This window comes from Molossus molossus, unplaced genomic scaffold (assembly GCF_014108415.1).
Source record: "Molossus molossus isolate mMolMol1 unplaced genomic scaffold, mMolMol1.p scaffold_m16_p_1, whole genome shotgun sequence".
Classification (NCBI taxonomy): domain Eukaryota; kingdom Metazoa; phylum Chordata; class Mammalia; order Chiroptera; family Molossidae; genus Molossus; species Molossus molossus.
In genome coordinates this window covers 4626631-4647077 of record NW_023425344.1, presented here as the reverse complement: position 1 = coordinate 4647077, position 20447 = coordinate 4626631, and the positions used below count along the sequence as shown (strand labels likewise).

General features: G+C 46.8%; 1 protein-coding gene across 1 annotated transcript in view; it reads left to right on the top strand.

The window, feature by feature from the left end:
• The first annotated feature begins 8370 nt into the window (after positions 1–8370).
• STK32B (serine/threonine kinase 32B) overlaps positions 8371–20447 on the top strand; it is a 203719-nt gene continuing 191642 nt past the window's right edge. Inside the window, exon 1 of the mRNA XM_036278097.1 lies at positions 8371–8420. The gene's annotated coding sequence lies outside the window, so the exon portion shown is untranslated. The remainder of the gene's footprint in view (positions 8421–20447) is intronic.

Below are 20447 nucleotides of genomic sequence, written 5' to 3'. Positions count from 1 at the left end.
GTGGCGCGCACCGGCTCCCACAGCCACCGGCTCCCTCACGCGTGGCGCGCACCGGCTCCCTCACCGGCTCCCTCACGCGTGGCGCGCACCGGCTCCCTCACCGGCTCCCTCACGCGTGGGGCGCACCAGCAAGCCTCAGCACCCTCATTGCTCGTCAGCTGGCTCTGTGCCCCGGGCCCCTCGACGTGTCTGGAGAGGGCTGGTTGTCGGATAATCTGAGATGGCTTCATCTGCGACAGCTACTGGGGCTGCCCAGGGTCTCACTGGCCATGTACCTGTGCGGAAGGTAGACCAGCAGGAACGGAAGTGGACATACACAAGCCCTTTCTGGAGCCTGGCTTGAATCCGGCCTGCTAGCGTCCCCGTGCTGCCCCACGCCACACGCATGTGGCTGAACAGACCGTCCGTGGTGGGAAACGTCCTTCACCTCGGGAGCCCGACGGTCACCTTGCCGAGGACGTGGGTTGGGGAGTGGTGGAGAACTGGGGTGATTCATGCTGGCAGTACACCACAGCCCCAGATGCCTCCCTCTGCCCTGCTCTGAGAGCTGCCCCCACTGGTCAAGATGTGGTCCCAGGAGTTGAAGTCTAAGGTCTCATGTGATGAATTCCCAACATATACACTGAGGAATTCTAACATCCCAGGACCCGCACATGTATGGCAGCTAATGGAGGATGTTTGCTTATGTTTAATGAGAAGATAAATCGAAACATAATTGCCTTCATCTGGATACTGGCTTGTTTACATCTGTCTGGCTAAGCTCCCTTCACGGCTCACGGATAAAGCCCTTCGGCCAAACCAGTGTCCGGGGTGCCTTTGTCTTAGCTTTGAGCACCAGCCTAGTGATGCTAAGGTGATGCTGGATTAGGGCCCTGACCTCGTGGCCAGTGTCCTCCTACGGAGAGGAGAAAAGACGGGCAGACACAGAGGGGAGAGGCCATGTGGTCCTGACTCAGCTGTCCCCTCCTCCCCTTTCTGCTGACCACCAGAGGTGTTGAAAAATGTCAGTAGCCTCTACTCCGCCAATCAGGTCCCTAACCTTGCGCTCTTTTCCGAAAAGAATCAGGAAATCGAGAATTGGTTTGCGCAGAAGTGGTCCCGCTCTGCATATCTGCAGAGCTCGGCTTCAGAGCGTCGTGGGGAGAGCGGGCAGGGACCTGACGGATGGCTTGGCCCTGTCTCTTTCTTCCCATGCGGTTTGTTCAGCGTGGCACAGGGAAGGGCGGCGTGAGAAGTAACCCGACCCTGCCTCTCCCAGAGCTGCTGGGAACATAGCCCCAGCTTTGTTTCCAAACCGTCACACTGTTTCGTGTCCACCAGGTGCGATCATGCGGAGCTCAGGAGTGTGGGCTGCGTGTGCTCAGCCGTTCATCCATGCGTCACCCACCCTTCATGGAACCTCTCCTCGGGTCAGGTGCTTTTCCAGGTGTACTGGGTTGAAGACTGCCCCCCCCCCCCATTCATGCTCACCTGGAACCTCAGAGTGTGACCTTTGGCAGTAGGATCTGTGCAGATGTAATTCGTTGAGGTCATGCTGGACTAGGGCCCTGATCTGATGAGTGGTGTCTTCCCACGAAGAGGAGAAAAGGCAGGGACAGACGCAGAGGGCAGAGGCCATGAGGACAGAGGCAGAGACGGAGACCAGCGGCCACAGAGCAGCAAGGGTGGCTGGCGACAGCAGACGCAGGAGGAGGCCAGGAAGGACCCTCGCCTAGAGCGCTTGGAGGGAGCACGGCCCTGCCCCACCTTGATTTCAGACTTGGGGCCTCCAGCGCCGGGAGGGAGCACCTTTCTGTTGTTTTCAGGCCCCAGTTTGTGGGGCTTCCTTCCAGCGGCCCCAGGAGTGGACGGGCGGAGGGGAGGCACCGGCCTCTGGGCGCTCACTTTCCAGGACTGGGCAGGGTCACATTCCCAAACGCGTGTCCGACGCCTTCCTTATCGCGGATGCCACATTTCCACCGGCGTCCACATCAGCTGTGGTCCTGAGATTATCACCAGAGACTATTTTCCTGTCTGAACCGGGCCTGTGACTTCCCGACTGCTCGTGGGTTCCGTGTTTTTGCTGATAAGAGTGCGGAGTGAGAAACGAGCCCTTTGGGTTTTAGGAAACAGGTTCATCAACTAGAACACAAAGCAGTTTTCAGTGAGGCTGAAGGAAGGGGTTGCAGCTCAGCTTGGCGAACACTGGCTGTCTGCTCTGTGCTGGGGACACACGGAAGGTCCCCTCGGAGCAGTGGGTCCCGCCGTGGCCCCGGCCAACCCGAGGGACTCCGGCCAGGAGCGGGGGTGGGGCGGGGTGTCTCCAGCTGGAAATCGGCCTGGGTGTGGGTGTGAGCGTGGGGGACACCTGCACCTTAGGCGGAGGAAGCCAGGAGGCTGTGTGCAGAGGGCCAGACCGGCCGTGAGCAGTGTGCCTGGGGGGCCCTGGTTGCAACTGCTGTCAGAGAAAAACGTGTCTTGTCTTCTGTCTTCCCCTGTATCCGTGGGAGTGGGGCTCTTGGGGCAATGACAGAATAAGCATTTCCAGACCCCCCACAGGAGGAAGGGATGTAGTGGAAAAGCTGTATTTCCATGGACTGACATCCCTGGGCTCCCAAAGGCCCATGTCCCTTAGTCCAGTCACAGAAGTGACACTGGGGCTTCAACACAGCTAGAAGCAAAGCCGGGGTCCAGAGTTCCCTTTCCACGTTGGAGCAGGGTCCAGGCCAGCATCAGGATGTTACCGGCCTGTGTGTGGGGTCTGCGTGGCCGTGGCCCACACCAGAGAACGCCGTGAGCCAAGCATGAGCCACGAGCCAAGCATGCGAGGAGAAATCAAGAACATCAGAGAGCCCCGGCGGTTTGCCCAGCGGTTAGAGCATTGACCCGTGGACCAATGAGTCTTGGGTTCGATTCCAGTCAAGAGCACTTACCTCGGTTGTGATTCGTCCCTGGCCCTGGTTGGGGTCGGGGTGGGGGGGGGGGAGACAGCTGCTTAATGTGTCCCTTTCAAGTCAATGTTTCTCTCTCTTCCTCTCTCTCCCTCTCACTCTTTCTGAACAAAAATGGAAAAAAAGAAAAGTCCTCGGGTGAGGATTAAAAGAACATCAGAGAGCCAGCTTCTTTGTTTAGGAGATTATATATCCCAGATGTCCTCCTGCTTGCAGTGGCCACGCCCATGCTGGCCAGCCATCTCTGTCCCCAGGGGTGGTTGACAGGCAGGTACCTGCCCTGTGTGGTCCCCTCCCCCAGCGTTTTGTGGGAACATGCTTGTCATGTCGCCTTCCCTTTGCTCCTTTCCTGTTGTGGATGATAGTTCATTACAGCAGGGTCCAGCTGCCGGCCCCGAGCTTTGGGGATCTTGCCGGCGGCTCCTCGGGGCAGCTCTCCCCTTTCAGCCCTGCTGTGCCCGTGCATCTGGCCCTCCCGTGGGGAGCTTGTCCGCCACGGGAGGACGTCACGTATCTCGATGGCGCACAGGGAGGAGACTGATTCTTTCTTTACTTACTTTTCAATGACAGTTTACGTTCGATATTGTATCAGTTTCCGGTGTGCAGCCTAGTGATTAGACATTCAGGTGTGCAGCCTAGTGATTAGACATTCATATAGTTTCCAGAGTGACCCCCCGAGAAGCCCAGTACCCGCCTGGCATCATGCAGGGTCACTGCAGTGTGACTGACTGTAGCCCCTTGGCTGTATTTTACAGCTCCGTGCCTGCCGGTTTGCGCTTCTTTTCAGTTCACTAGTTTAAATTTTCTTTCAGTTACAGTGGACATTCAGTTACTTGTATTCATTTCCGGTGCATGGTGGCTAGCCCATCATAGACGTCACCAGTGATCTGTATCGAGTGCCCTCCTTGGGCACTGAGCGTTACGGTTTTGGATGTTGTTACATTTAACTGATTTGCTCAGAACTTGATTTGGGGAGCTAGTGAACAGAGAGGTACTCATTTGATTTTGTTTTCATCCAAATCGCTGCCTGTGCTCCCAGCCCTGCGCCCCGAGCAGTGCCTCTCCTCCCTGCCGGGGTCCAGCCAGGGCCTGGGACCCCCACTTTCTCCCTCCTCCGGGTCATGTCTCCTGTTCTCCGCAGGTGTCTTAGCACACGCGGGACTGTTTGTTGACCGAACAAAAACTCTGTATTCTTATATCCGGTAGAACTTGACTTTTCTCTACAAAACTCATTGGACAAAATGTTTTATGCCGTGCCGGCCTGTTGATTCTCCTGAGAATGATTTCGTCGATTTTGGGGGACAGCCTCTAGTGTGATTACGGTAAATGTGAGGGTGGGTTTGAGAGGAGCTCACAGTATCCTGTGTCCCGAAACCTTTCCACCTCATCCTGTTCATGGCCGTGACAGCCTGTAACAGGTGGGCAACCTTTCGGACATTTATAACACCATCAGCCGGCCGTACAGTTATCAACTTAGAAATGAGCCTGCTGTATTTGGTCAGGCCAGTTTGATGAGGGGTGCGACGTTAGCTGGTACGGATTCTGAGGGCCTTATATGGCCGCAGACGGGTGCTCCCCACCCCTGGCCATGACGAGGGTGAGGTCTGAGAAGGGCTGTCTCCTCCTCGAAGCAGGCGAAGTGGCTCTGACAGCCTCCCGGACTTCGGGGTGCACCCTGTCCTTCAGTAGGTGTTTGTGGAGCACCGGCCATATGCAGGCACTGCTCCAGGTTCCAGGGACACTGCAGTGACCGGAACAGGCGCACCCCAGCCCTCGAAGGGGCGCGCTCCCTGAGTGGGGTGCAGACAACGAGCAGAGTGCCGAGAGCAGTTTCAGTTAGTGACAGTTACTCAAAGGGAATACAAATGGCGATGAGGTAGAGGACGGAGTGGGAGGTCACCGGGGCAGGGTGTCAGGGAGGGGCTGTCACTTCTCCAGGGAGGACAGACCTGAGGATGTCGAGGAGCTGGCACCGGGGAAGCAGGGCCGGCGTTCCAGGCTGCGGCACAGCAGGGGGTGTCTGACCCCCTGGGTGTGTGAGAGCAGCTCAGGGCAGGGGGGGCTGACCGTGTGGGGGACGAGTGCAGGGGGAAGGCCAGGAGGGAGGCAGGAGGAAGGCCAGGAAGGAGGCAGGAAGGAGGCCGGAGGGAGGCCGGAGGGAGTCAGGAGGGAGGGAGACCGGAGGGAGGCCAGGAGGGAGTCAGGAGGGAGGGAGACCGGAGGGAGGCCAGGAGGGAGTCAGGAGGGAGGGAGACCGGAGGGAGGCCAGGAGGGAGTCAGGAGGGAGGGAGACCGGAGGGAGGCCAGGAGGGAGTCAGGAGGGAGGCCAGGAGGGAGGCCGGAGGGAGGCCAGGAGGGAGGCCAGGAGGGAGGCCGGAGGGAGGCCAGGAGGGAGTCAGGAGGGAGGGAGACCGGAGGGAGGCCAGGAGGGAGGCCGGAGGGAGGCCGGAGGGAGGCCAGGAGGGAGGCCGGAGGGAGGCCAAGAGGGAGGCCAGGAGGGAGGCCAGGAGGGAGGCCGGAGGGAGGCCGGAGGGAGGCCAGGAGGGAGGCAGGAGGGAGGCCAGGAGGGAGGCCGGAGGGAGGCCGGAGGGAGGCCAGGAGGGAGGCCAGGAAGGAGGCCAGGAGGGAGGCCAGGAAGGAGGCCAGGAAGGAGGCCGGAGGGAGGCGGGAGGGAGGCCAGGAAGGAGGCCAGGAGGGAGGCCAGGAAGGAGGCCAGGAGGGAGGCGGGAGGGAGGCCAGGGAGGCTGAGTTAACCGTAAGCCTGGCCTCTCTATTCTAACCACACTCTGGGCTCTGATTGCTGGGCAGGGACACAGTTCAGCACCCCTCCCCCCCCCCGCAGGGAGCTTCACACATGGGGTGCTCAAGGGGTTCGTTCACTCCAGCTCTTCAGCCCCATTATGCAGCGGACTGATGGATCCAGTTCATCTTTGGTCAATAGCAAGTCTTTCCCCGTTGCTGGATACTGGCCGCCATCCAGTCCAATTGAATAATATTTGCCCAGCACGCATTACACGTGAGGCATGGTCTCTGCCACTGTGACCATGAGATTTTCGCTCAACCACTCCTTCGTTGAGGAGTGTTTGTCGGAGACTGTCCGGGTACTGACACTGTGCTGGGGGCTGAACACAGGAGAAAAGAGAAACACAGCCTTTGACCGCAGGGAGCGTCGCGTGCACACCCTCCGTGGGGAGTGATGCGGATGGTGTGCCTGGAGGAACGCCCACGGGGCTGTGAGCAGGCCCGGGGTGCACACGGGGTCTGGGGAGTGAGGGTAGCCCTCGGCGCGCCGAGGGTGCAGGGACACAGAGTGTGGTGTGGGGCCAGGAGGCGGGTGTTGGAGGCCCAGGAGTCACTGTTCTGGGCACAGGAAGCAGGCTCACGCATCTGGAGCTCGGTGGGTGTGGGGCGGGTGCTCCGGACACTGTAGGGCTTTGAGCCATGGGGAGGAGTTTGCTGTCCCCCCTAAGAGCAGTGAGCATTGTGGAGCATATCTAGAGAGGGGAGTCCAGAGAGGAGGCTGGGAGACCACTGTAGTAGATGATGGTGGATGAGAGCAGAGGGTGGCCACAGGGGCAGACAGATGGCAGAGATGGCAAAGAGGTAAATGGACCCAACCTGCTGGAGGACTGGATAGGGGGTCAGGAGACAGAGGAGTCAAGGATGAATTCTAGGCTTTGAGCTTGTGAGGTCAGATGAATATTGCAGTATTCATCCTGGCTCCTGCTTTGGACCCGTCAAGTTGAAGGGGGGGTTGGAAGCCTCCAGGCAGAGCTGGGAGGTGGGCAGGGGTCGGTGCACACAGTCTGGACCCAGAGAAGCCTTGGAGGGCCGTCGGAGGTCGGTGCACACTGTCTGGAGCCAGAGGAGCCTCGGAGGGCCGTCGGCGGTCAGTGCACACGGTCTGGACCCAGAGAAGCCTTGGAGGGCCGTCGGGGGTCGGTGCACACAGTCTGGACCCAGAGAAGCCTTGGAGGGCCGTCGGGGGTCGGTGCACACGGTCTGGACCCAGAGAAGCCTTGGAGGGCCGTCGGGGGTCAGTGCACACAGTCTGGAGCCAGAGGAGCCTTGGAGGGCCGTTGGCGGTCAGTGCACACGGTCTGGACCCAGAGAAGCCTTGGAGGGCCGTTGGCGGTCAGTGCACACGGTCTGGACCCAGAGAAGCCTTGGAGGGCCGTCGGGGGTCAGTGCACACAGTCTGGAGCCAGAGGAGCCTTGGAGGGCCGTCGGGGGTCGGTGCACACAGTCTGGACCCAGAGAAGCCTTGGAGGGCCGTCGGCGGTCGGTGCACACAGTCTGGACCCAGAGAAGCCTTGGAGGGCCGTTGGCGGTTGGTGCACACGGTCTGGACCCAGAGAAGCCTTGGAGGGCCGTCGGGGGTCAGTGCACACAGTCTGGAGCCAGAGGAGCCTTGGAGGGCCGTCGGGGGTCAGTGCACACAGTCTGGAGCCAGAGGAGCCTTGGAGGGCCGTCGGGGGTCGGTGCACACGGTCTGGACCCAGAGAAGCCTTGGAGGGCCGTCGGGGGTCGGTGCACACGGTCTGGACCCAGAGGAGCCTCGGAGGGACATCGGGGGTCGGTGCAGGTGGAACAGTGAGAAGAGGAAGGCCGTAGGGTGTAGGCTCGATGGGCTCGGCGTGTAAGGATTGTGCGGGCAGAAGGAGTGGAAAGAGAGGGTGCCCTGCCGCGGAAGCCAGGCAGGTGCTGCAGAGCCGAGAGCGTGGCCAAGGGGAAGGACGACAAAGGTGTCCATTGGATTGAGTGCATGGCCATACCTTGCTGTGTTGTAGAGAGAGCGACAGAAGCCAGACTGGAGTGGGGAACCAGAAACGGCAAGAAGGTGGAACCCCATCAAGGATCACGGCGTGGAGGGGGGGCACGAGACAGGAAAGTGCCAAGAGGAGGGTGTGGGCTCATCGTCCTCACCTTCCAGTAGCTCATGCTCAGTGCCAGGCCTGAGACTGGCATCCAGGCAGGAAAGGACCATGACGTGGTCATGGCAGCTGCGGGTTCAGAGTTTCTGTAAAGGAGGCAGAATTAGCTTCTTGGGCACCCAGACAGTATGCCGATGGCTGATGTGTAAGCTGAGAGCACCAGGTGGATGAGGCAGGGACCAGAAGGCGGGAGAGGTCATCTTGGCGAAGGGAACACAGCATGTACAAGGACTGGTCATCCAAGTATCCATGTTGTCCAGCCATCCCCTCCCCTATAGACCCACCAAGGAGGTGTTCACTGCCAAAGGTGTGCATTGGGAGTAGGGATGGAATATGCCAAGCAGTATCCCTTCAGTGGTGGCATGCTGCCATGGCAACAGTGACGCTGTGAGACCTTTTGGAATACGTGGTTAGGTATGTAGGCAAGAATTTTCAAGAACCAGTACAAGGTTTAGCAAATCTGACCTGTTTCTTCCCCCACCCCCCTTTTTCTTTTGCAGTGAACTTTGACCATTTTCAGATTCTCCGGGCCATCGGGAAAGGGAGTTTTGGAAAGGTAAGAATGATGAGTTTTAGCAAATTTCATCAACAAAATGGTAAAAAGTTCTGCCCATTTGGCTGGTGTTTGTGAGTCTGGTTCTCTGGGCCCTGTTGGACAGAAGGATTTGGACTTTCCAAATTTGAAATGGGAACAGGCCCTGGCTGGTTTGACTCAGCAGTAGCGTGTTGGCCAGTGAGTTGCAGGTTTGATTCCGGCCAAGGGCACGAACCTTGGTTGCGGTTCGTCCCTGGCCCTTGTAGGGGTTGTGTGACAGGCAACCAGTCAATGTGTCCCTTTCACATCGATGTTTCTCTCTTTCCCTTTCTCTCCCTCCCTCCCACTCTATCTAAAGATAAATGGAAAAATATCCTCGGGTGAGGATTAAAAAAAAAAAGAAAGAAAGAAATGTGAACAGAAGTCTGAATAATTTCCTTTGGGCCCGCTGTAATTTCATTCTGAAAATTAACTTACCGCGGCAGCCCTGGTTTAGGTGAATTACAATGGTAATTATTTTAAGATCGCTAATGCTACTTCTCCCTCTGGGATCTAAATGAGGAGAGTGGAAAAACCCACAAACTTAGGAGATGGCCAACATCAGCTCCTTCCTGCAACACAGGCATTTCATTTAAAAATTTCCTTGGAGAGAATACTTAACACGAGATCTTCCCTCTTGATGAAATTGTCAGGGTACAATGAGTTATCGTTGACGGGATACAGTGTTGTACAGCAGACCTCGAGCTGGTTCATCTTGCTGGACTCAACTTGATGCACACGAGTGAGTGACTTTCCGTGTCCCCTCTTCGACTCTGGCCCTGGCAACCACAGTTCCACTCTTTGAGTCTGTAAGTGGACTGTTTTACATACCTCGTCTACTTGGAATCAGGCTAATTTCACGTAGGGTAACGTCCTCAAGATGCGTCCACGTTGTAGCATATGCCGACTTTCTTGTCTAAGGCTTTTGTTGTGCTTGCATTCTGCGTTTCTTCATTCATTTATCTGTCCCCGTGAACCAGATTCTCCACCTGAATCACCACCGTCCCCCCGCCCTATGGGCTGGGCTCTGTGTTAGAGGGGAGTTCAAGGATGAGTCTGTGTGCATAAGAAGCATCTTGTCCTTATCCAGTATCCTCGGGCAAACAAGGATTTCCCTTGGGGTGGTTGCCACCTGGGAAGTCAGTCAGTGAGGGCTTAGGAGGGTGTAGGGTGTGTGAAATGACGTGCCCATGTTTCCCACATTGGGCTGTTGTGATAACTAAATGAGATTATATAGTGGAGTGTCCAGCGTGAAACCAAACCAGGCCACTGCTCAGTCGATATTGATTCCCTCCCTGCTTAGGTGCTTCCCCTCCTTGGCAGCAGGGAGTAGGGAAGAGGAGACTAACTAAATGTGCTTTTCAAAGGTGGTGGTAGTAGGCACGTGTGGGTCTTGCATGGAGGGGCGTCTGTTTGGACACAAGCATGACACTGGCACAGGCAGGGCTGTTGTGTACATTTAACATCCCGGAGCATCTCACCATGTGTGATGTGTCACTGTTGGTAAATGGCGGGGCCAGACTTGGTGAGGCCCATGATCTTGCATGACACTTGTTCGTCTGGAAAACCACAAAGCTCTGAATTTAACAGGAGCTCGTCACTGAGTTTCCTCTAATTCCGTGTCTTGTCCTGTTATTGGTAGTTTGTATAGAATTGATACAAAATTAGCCAGCTTAGATTGGTCTCTTTGTTCATCCATTTATCCATTCATCCACCCATCCACCCATCTATTCATTCATCCACCCATCCACCCATCCATCCACCCATCCATACATCTTTTATTGATCCATACATCCATCTATTCATCTATTCATTGATCCATCCATTCACCCATCCATCCATTGAGCCGTCCATCTATCTATTCATCCATCCAACATCATTGATCCATTCAGCTATTCATCCATTGACCCACCTATCCACCCATCAATTCATTGATCCACCCATCTATAATCCACCCATCCAACATCATTGATCCATTCATCTATTCATCCATTGATTCATCTATCCACTCATCCATCCATTGAGCCATCCATCCATCTATCCATCCATCCATCCATTGACCCATCCATCCATCTAGCCATCCATCATTCATCTATCCATAATCCATTGATCCATCCATCTATTCATTCATTGATCCACCTATCCACCCATCCATTCATTGATCCATCCATCCATGGAGGATGGACTCATCATATGGAGGATCACACTGTTCTGGATCCTGTTCTAGATTCTGAGGTCACAAAAATGAACCAGATATTATGCCTGCTTTTGAAGATCTCTCAGATGTATGTAGGAGGCAGAGAAACAAACAGATAATTAAAGTCCTGTCTGAAAAACACTGATGGAGAAAAGCCCAGGAGATATGGGTACACAGGGGTAAGATGGGAGGATACCAAATGCAGACTTCAAAAAGTACCCTTTCTGTAGAGGGCAGGGTTGACTAGATGTCTATACAATATTTTCTAATACTTGAGTATGAAAATTTGCAAACATATAGCAAAGTTGAAGGCATTTTATAGTCAACACCGATATTCACCATCTACATTCTACAATGAACATTTATCAAACTTAATTTATGAAATACCTATTTTTAAAAATTTTTGCAAGTCTCTTTTATGTCAATATTAATTGCAGTGTGGAACTTGAAACATAATTAATAAAGGTTGATCTATTTTACACTTTGAGTGAATAATTTATCCATGTATGGTTATAGCATCATGCATTGGCCATTTGGAAATGATTGGTTCTTCACTGAATTAAATACAAATCTTCGAAATGTGGACACATTTCATTACACAATATCCAAAAATCACATTCATTAATATCACCATCACTTTAAGTATTGGGACACTGTCAAATTTATGGTGGTGGACACAGATTTTCCAAAATTCTAATTTTTGTGTGTAATCTGTGAAATACCTATGCTATTCATCCATCAAGCCATCTTATCTTTTATGCATTTTATAGTTAAATTGAAAATATCTGTACATTTACCCCAATTATTTCAGCAAAGAGATTTGTCTATAGTTTTTCCTTTACTATCAAAGCACCTACAATGAGATGTACAAATCTTAAGTTTATATTTGTTGAGTTTTGAAAAATACATACATCTGTGTAACATGAACATCTCCCAAGATATAGAATATTACCTCATCCAAAAGTCCCTGTTGACCCTTTCCAGCAAAAACTCATCTGTACCCCAACCACTTCATCCTCCATAGATTTGCTTGTTCTAGAACTTAATATAAATGAGATCATACAGTAAGTACTCTCTTGTGTAAGGAAGACTTCATAATGTTTTGCATTTTGCATAATGATTTTTGAGATTCATCCATCTTGCTGGGTATCTGCACTTTTTTTCTTTTTATTGACGGATAATCTGCCATTCTATCAGCATAGCACACAGTTTGTTAATCCATTTTTATCCTGATAGACTCCAAGACTGTTTCTGGTTTTTGTTATTTTGCAGAAAGTTGCTATGAAAAATTACAGCCTCTTTTGTGAACATATGATTTCATTTCTCTTGGGAATTACTTGCTCTATGAGGAGGTGTTTGCTTAGTTTTGCACAAAACTGCCAAAAGGTTTTCCAATGTGGTTGTATCATTTTCTACTCCTACTAAGAGTTCCATTTGCTTCTCATCCTTGCCAACATAGGGTGCTGTCAGCATTGTTCACTTGAGGTATTTTCAGTGTTTAGTAGTATCTCAATATGGTTTGAATTAGCATTTCCCTGATGAATAATGGTGATGGACATTTTTTTCATGTGTTTAATGAACAGGTATATATCTTTATTTGTGAAGTTTCTACTCACAACTTTTTGCCGTTTAAAAAAAATTGGGTTGATTTATAATTATTGAGGTGTGGGATATATATCTGGGTACCAGTCCTTCATCAAATATGGGACTATTCTCTACAAAACTGTGGTTAGCCTATTAATTTTATTAGTGGTGTGTTTTGGTGCACAGACATTTTACATTTTGATGAGGTCTAATTTATTGAGTTTTTCCTTTTAGGGTTATTGCTTTATGTAACTTGTAGAAGAAAACTTGACTCAAGAAAACATATTCCAGTCTATGTTTTCCTTGTAAAAGCTTAATGGGTTAGCATATAGGTTTAGTTCTATGATCATTTTGAATTAAAAATTTTGTATGATGTGAAGTAAGGGTTGAGGTTATTTTTTTTGTCTTGTACATGAATATCCATTTCTTGAAAACAAGTTTCCTTTGCTTATTGGATTGCTTTGACGTCCTTGTGAAAAGCCAGGTGCCTTGTATTAGTGGGAGGTCTCTCCTGGGTCCTATTTTGTTGCTTTTTCCTACTTATACAAGTACTACACTGTCTTCAGTACTGTAGGAGTACAGTCTTGCAGTCAAAAAGTGTAAATCGTTGAAATTTATTATTTTTCAAGATCATTTGGATATTCCGAGTCTTTGGGTTTTGAGAGGAATTTTGGAATTGCTTGTCAGTGTCTTAAAAAGAGAAGGGTGGGATTATAATTGGGATTACATTTATATATCAATTTGAATATAATTGCTGTTTTAGCATCATGGAGACTTCTAATTCACAAACATGGTATATCTATTTCTTTTTACCTTTATTTATTATTAGGTATTCTTTCATTTATTTTAGCAATTAAGTAAAAATGTGACTTATAGAAAACAACTTGGCTCAAGAAAACATACTTCAGTCACAAAGATAAATATTTTCCTGTGTTTACCTTGTAATTTTGTGGGCAGGGACTTTGCCCTTTTTTTTTGTATTAATTTTTTCCTAAATAGTTTATAAGGGTGTTTTTTTTTTCTTGGTGGACATTATTTATGGAATTGTTTTTAATTTAATTTTAATTGTTTTTCTTTATTTAATTTTTTCTTCCTTTACTGATTTTAGAGAGAGAGGAAGGGAGAGGAAGAAAGAGATAGGAACATCAATGAAAGAGAACATTGATTGGTTGCCTCCTGCATGTCCCCCACGGGGGATCGAGCCCACAACCTGGGCATGTGTCCAGATCGGGAATCAAACCAGCGACCTCTTGGTGCATGGGTCAACGCTCAACCACTGAGCCACACCGGCTGGACTTTTTTTTGGTGGACATTATTTATGGAATTGTTTTTAATTTAATTTTAATTCTTTATTGCTAGATATAAACATGCAATTGATTTTGTATTGTGTATTCTGAAATCTAGCTAAATACATTATTAGTTGCGATAGTTATCTTGTAGTTTCCTATAGTTTTTTTAGGTTTTGTTTTTAGGATTATACTAGTTTCACAAAATGAGTTGTGACATTTTCCTTCTCTATTTTCTGAAAGACTGTGTAAAATTGATATTACTTCTTTAACTGTTTGATAGGATTTATGAATGAAACCACTTGGGTATGGGGTTCATTGTGGAAGGCTTTTGGTGACAAAAATCAATTTTGTTAATAGATGTAAGGCTATTCAGATTTTCTGTTTTGTTTTTTTTTTCTTATGTGAATTTTGGTAAATTATAGTTTTCAAGGAATTTGTCCAGTTTCTCTAGGTTGGCAAATTTGTTGGCATAAAGTAATTTATAATATTTTCATATGACCCTTTAAACTTCTATAGCATCTGCAGTTATAACTCCTTTCATTTCTGATATTTGTAATTTGTGTTCTTGTTCATATTTTTTTGATCAGTTATATATTCTTAGATTTTCACAAAGGAGCCTTAATTATTTATTTTAGACATTTAAAAAATATATGTTTTTGAAGCTATAAAATTTCTTTTGAGTACTACTTTAGCTACATTCCACAAATTTTAAATATTGTATTTTTATTATTATTTAGCTTATGTTTTATAATTTGTCTTTGACCCATGCATATCTAGGCATGTGTTTTTCAATTTCCAAATATTTGTGGGGGGTTTTCCCCCAAACTTATCGAATCTATCTTATTCCATTGAGGCTCAACAACAAACTCAGTATAATTTCAGTTCATTTACTTTTTTAAAAATTAATTTATTTTTGTTACAGATGTTTCCTTTTTTCCCCCATTGACACCCTCCTCCCCATCCTCCCCACCCTGTCCCTAGCTTTATTGTCCAGGTCCATCGGTTATGCGTACATGAATATAAATTCTGTGGTTTATCTCCCCCCCCATTCTGAGGATTGTCAGTCTGTACCCCACTTCCATGTCTCTGGGACTACCCCGTTCCTCAGACTGTTTTGTTTATTATATTCCACAAATAAGTGAGATCATATACTTGTCTTTCTTTGTTTGGCTTGTTTTGCTTAGGATAATACTCTCCAGGTCTCTCCATGTCGTCTCAAAGGATAAGAGATCTTTTTTTCTTACAGCTGCATAGTACTCCATTGTGTACATGTACCACAGCTTTTTTTATCCATTCGTCTACTGATGGACACTTGGGCTGTTTCCAGATCTTAGCTATTGTAAATAGTGCTGCTACAAACATGGGGGTACATATATTCTTTCTGATTGGTGTTTCAGGCTTCTTAGGGTATATTCCTAGAAGTGGGATCACTGGGTCAAATGGCAATTCAATTTTTAATTTCTTGAGGTAACACCATAGTGTTTTCCACAGTGGCTGCACCAGTCTGCATTCCCACCAACAGTGTACTAGAGTCCCCTTTTCTCCACACCCTCGCCAATACTTGTTGTTTAATGATATGTTGATGGCGGCCATTCTGACAGGTGTGAGGTGATACCTCATTGTTGTTTTAATTTGCATCTCTGATGATTAGTGATGTTGAGCATTTCTTCATATGTCTCTTAGCCATTTGTATGTCCTGTTTGGAGGAGAGGTGGCTAGTTCCTCTGCCCATTTTTCAATTGGGTTCTTTGTCTTCTTTTGTTGAGTTGCATGAACACTCTATATATTTTGGAAATTAACCCCGTATTTGATGTATCGTTGGCAATTATGCTTTCCCTTACAGTGGGTTCCCTTTCTATTTTGATTGTTGTTTCTTTTGATGTGCAGAAACTTTTAGGTTTGATGTAGTCCTATGTGTTAATTTTTTTCTTTGTTTCTGTTGCCTTAGGTGATGTATCAGTGAAAAGTCTGCTGCGTATGATGTCCGAAATTTTGATGCCTACATTTTCTTCTAGGATTTTTGTGGATTCACGAGTCACATTTAAGTCTTTTATCCATTTTGAGTTTATTTTTGTGTATGGTGTAAGTTGATGGTCTAGTTTCATTTTTTTTGCATGTAGCTGTCCAATTTTCCCAACACCATTTACTAAAGAGGCTGTCTTGACTCCACTGTATGCTCTTGCCACCTTTGTCAAATATTAATTGAGCATAATGTCTTGGGTCCATTTCTGGGTTCTCTGTTCTGTTTCACTGGTCTATATGCCTTTTCTTGTGCCAGTACCAGGCTATTTTGATTACAGTAGCTTTGTAGTATAACCTGATATCTGGTATTGTGATCCCACCTACTTTGTTCTTCTTTTTCAAGATTGCTGTGGCTATTCGGGGTCTTTTATGGTGCCATGTGAACTTTTGAAGTATTTGTTCTAGTTCTGTGAAATATGTTGCTGGTATTTTTATGGGGATTGCATTGAATCTATAAATTGCTTTGGGTAGTATGGACATTTTATTGATGTTAATTCTTCCAATCCATGAATAAGGTATGTGCTTCCACTTTTTTAATATCTTCCTCTATTTCTTTTTTCAATGTCCTGTACTTTTCTGCAAATAGGTCCTTTACTTCTTTGGTTAAGTTTACTTCTTTGGTATCTTAATTTTTTTGCCGTGATGGTAAATGGGATTATTTTTTTAGTTTTTCCTTCTGTGAGTTCATCATTGGTGCATAATTTGGTGCTGTCGATTTCTTGATGTTAATTTTGTATCCTGCTACTTTGCCAAATTCATTTATTAAGTCTAGTAGATTTTTGGTGAAATCTTTAGGGTTTTCTATGTATAATATCATGTCATCTGCAAATAATGACAGTTTCACTTCCTCCTTTCCAATTTGGATCCTATTTTTTCTTTCTGTCTGATTACTGTGGCTAAGACTTCCACTACTATGTTAAATAAGAGTGTCAAAAGTGGGCATCCCTGTCTTGTTCTTGTTCTTAAGGGAAATGCTTTTAGTTTTTGCCCATTGAGTGTGATGTTGGCTGTAGGTCTTCCATATATGGCCTTTATTATGTCGAGATATGATTCCTCTATTCCCACACATTGCTGAGCGTTTTTATCAGAAATGGGTGCTAGATTTTGTCGAATGCTTTTTCAGTGTCTATTGATATGATCATATGGTTTTTATCTTTCATTTTGTTTATGTGGTGTATCACATTTATTGATTTACGAATATTGTACCAGCCTTGCATTCCTAGGATGAATCCCACTTGGTCATTGTGAATAATTTTTTTGGTGTATTTCTGGATCCGATTTGCTAGTATTTTGTTCAGGATTTTGGCATCTATGTTCATCAGGGATATTGGCCTGTAGTTGTCTTTCTTTGTAGTGTCTTTTTCGGGTTTTGGAATTACAGTTATGCTGGCCTCATAAAACGAGTTTGGAAGTCTTCCTTCTTTTTGAATTTTTTGAAATAGTTCGAGGAGAATTGGTGTTAGTTCTTATTTGAATGTTTGGTAAAACTCCCCCGTGAAGCCATTGGGGCCTGGGGTTTTGTTTGCTGCAAGAGTCTTGATCACATCTTTAATTTCCTTAGTTGTTACTGGTCTGTTCAAGTTTTCTATCTCTTCCTGGTCCAGTTTTGGGAGACTGTGTTTCTAGAAATTTGTCCCTTTTGCACAGATTGTCAAATTTGTTGCCGTATAATTATTCATAGTATTTGTTAATGATCCTTTTTTTATTTCTGTGGTGCCAGTTGTTACTTCTCCTCTTTCATTTCTGATTTTGTGTATTTGGGTTCTCTCTCTTTGTTTCTTGGTGAGTCTAGCTAAGGGTCCATCAATCTTGTTTATCTTTTCAAAAAACTAGCTCTTTGTTTCAGTGATCCTTTCAATTGTTTTTTTGGTCTCTATGTCGTTTATTTCTGCTCTGATCTTTACTATTTCCTTCCTTCTACTTGCTCTGGGGTTTTCTTTTTGTTTCTAGTTCTTTAAAGTTGTGAGATTAGGTTGTCTATTAGAAATTTTTCTTGTTTCTTGAGGTAGGTCTGTAGTTCTATGAACTTCCCTCTCAGATCTGCTTTCGCTGCATCCCATAGATTTTGTGTTGTTGTGTGTTCATTTTCATTGGTTTCCAGGAAGTTTTTAATTTCTTCCTTGATCTCCTCGGTGACCCATTCATTGTTTAATAACATGCTATTTAGCCTCCATGTGTTCAAATGTCTTTGCATGTTCTTGTTGTGATTGATTTCTAGTTTCATGCCATTGTGATCTGAGAAGATGCTTGATATGATCTCAATTTCTTGAACTTGTAGAGACTTAGTTTGTGCCCTAACATGTGGTCTGTCTTTGAGAATGTCCCATGTGCACTTGAGAAGAATGTGTATTCTGTAGTTTGGGGTGTAATTCTCTGTAGATATCTATTAAATCCATTTGGTCTAGTGCTTCATTTAGAGTCTTTGTTTCCTTGTTAATTTTTTGTTTAGAACAGCGGTCTCAACGACCCTTTCACAGGGGTTGCCTAAGACATAACAGTAGCAAAATTACAGTTATGAAGTAGCAACCAAAATAATCTTATGGTTGGGGGTCACCACAACATGAGGAACTGTATTAAAGGATCGCAGCATTAGGAAGGTTGAGAACCACTGGTCTAGAGGATCTATTCAGTGATATCAGCGGGGTGTTGAAGTCCCCTGCTATTATTGTATTGCTGTTGATTTCTCCTTTGAAGTCCTCCAGAAGATGTTTAATATATGTTGGTGCTCTTATATTGGGTGCATATGTGTTTACCAAGGTTATATCCTTCTGTTGGATAGACCCTTTTAAAATTATGTAGTGGCCTTCTTTGTCTCTAGTTATGGCCTTCATTTTGAAATCTATTTTATCAGATATGAGTATTGCTACCCCAGCTTTTTTTTCCCGTTTGCTTGGAAGATTTTTTTTTTCCATCTCTTCACTTTCAACCTATGTGTGTTTTTTGTTGTGAGGTAGGTCTCTTGTAAACAACATATATATGAATCATGCTTTCTCATCCAGTCAGCTACTCTGTGTCTTTTTATCGGAGCATTCAATTCATTTACATTTAAGGTGATTATTGATATGTACTTATTTATTCTCATTTTTGTTTAGTGTGGTTCTATTTTTCTTCCTATTTCTTATACTAATTACAACAGTGCTTTTAACATTTCTTGTAGTGCTGTTTTGGTGCTAATGTATTCTCTTAGCCTTTTTTTTTTTTTTTTTGGTCTGGGAAGCTCTTTATTTGACCTTCTATTTTGAATGATAGCCTTGCTGGGTAGAGTAGTCTTGGATTCAGATCCTTGTTTTTTTATGACCTTGATTACTTCATGCCACTCCCTTCTGGCCTGTGGTGTTTCTGTTGAGAAGTCAGCTGATAGCCTTCTAGGGGTTCCTTTGTAGGTAACCTGTTGTTTATCTCTTGCTGCTTTTAGGATTCTCTCTTTGTCTTTAATTTTTGGCATTTTAATTACTATGTGTCTTGGTGTGGGCCTGTTTGGGTTCTTCTTACTTGGGGTTCTCTGTGCTTCTTGAACTGAATGCCTTCTTCCTTCACCAAATTAGGGAAATTTTCTGTCAGTATTTCTTTAAATATATTCTCTAACCCTTGCTCATTTTCTTCTTTTTGGGGGATTCCTATGATGCGAATATTATTACGTTTCCAGTTGTCCCACAGTTCTCTTAAGCTGTCTTCCTGTTTTTAAATTGTTTTCCTTTTGGTTGATTTTTTTCTGCCCTGTCTTTTAATCCACTGATCCAGTCCTCAGCTTTCTCTAGTCTGCTGTTTAGTTCTTCCTATGTGTTCTTTATTTCTGCTGTGTCATTCTTCATATTTTCTTGGTGGTTTTTCAATTCCAATTGGTTGATTTTCAGTGTTTTTATGTCTTTACTCATGGTTTTGAGCTTCCTCAAGATCATGGCTCTGAATTTTACCTCTTGGAGCCTGCCAAATTTTCCCTGTGGGTGTTGGTGTCCTGCTGTTTGTGGCTCCCACTACTGGGTTTGGGTGAGCGTGGGAGGACCCACATTAAACACCACTGTCAAGTCTTACTTTCCTGGGTAGAGTTGCAAGCCCAGGAACGGTTCGATTATCCTCCTGCTTTTTGTCTGGAGGCTATTTAGTCTCGGTTACTTGAAGAGCCGTGGTTTCCCAGTTGAATGGAAAACTCCCTCAGGTGTTCCACATAAGAGTATTTCCCGAGGGTGGGGCAGATGCTGGTTGTTAATGAGCCTCAGCTTGCATTTCAATGGCCCACCTGGGTGGGGTTGCATCTCCGAGGGAGGGGCCACCGCCTCTCCCCAGAGCCCTGGGAAGGAATAAGATGGCCACCATCCTGTGTGGCTGCAACTCAGCGGAAGCCCTTAGCACCCTCCAAAACCTGAGTGTCTCCACACAGTTCCAGTCCAGTCTGCCCTCCCCCTGCCAGAGCACAAGGTAGGTGGCTGTGGCTATTTTAGCTTCTGTCCTCGCTCTGTGCTGTGGAGCTGGCTTGGGATTTTAACCCCAAGGGCGCTGCTCGTAGCTAAGACCCCTGCTGTCTGTGGGCTCCCAGCCCCCCTCTTGCGCCTCTGCAATCCTACCAGGATCGATTCAGTGTCCCTGATTATATGGTCCTTGCAAGCTGCTTTTTTGTTGGTTTTCCCCGACGATTTGTCTTTATTCTAGTTGTAATTCCAGTTTGGTCGTGGGAGGTGGTCTATGAAGCTTCCATTCACTCTGTCACCATTTTGAAATCTGATCAATTCATTTATATTTATTTATACTTATTTTTATGCCGAGTTTATGGCTTTTTTTTATAATACACCTGTCTACATGAAAAGAAGGTGCATGTCACAGTGGTTGACTATAATATTCAATTAATATTAGTTAGAGGTGTTAATAATGTCATCCAGATCCTCTATGTCTAGTGCTTTTTAAAATCTAGTTGTTTTATCC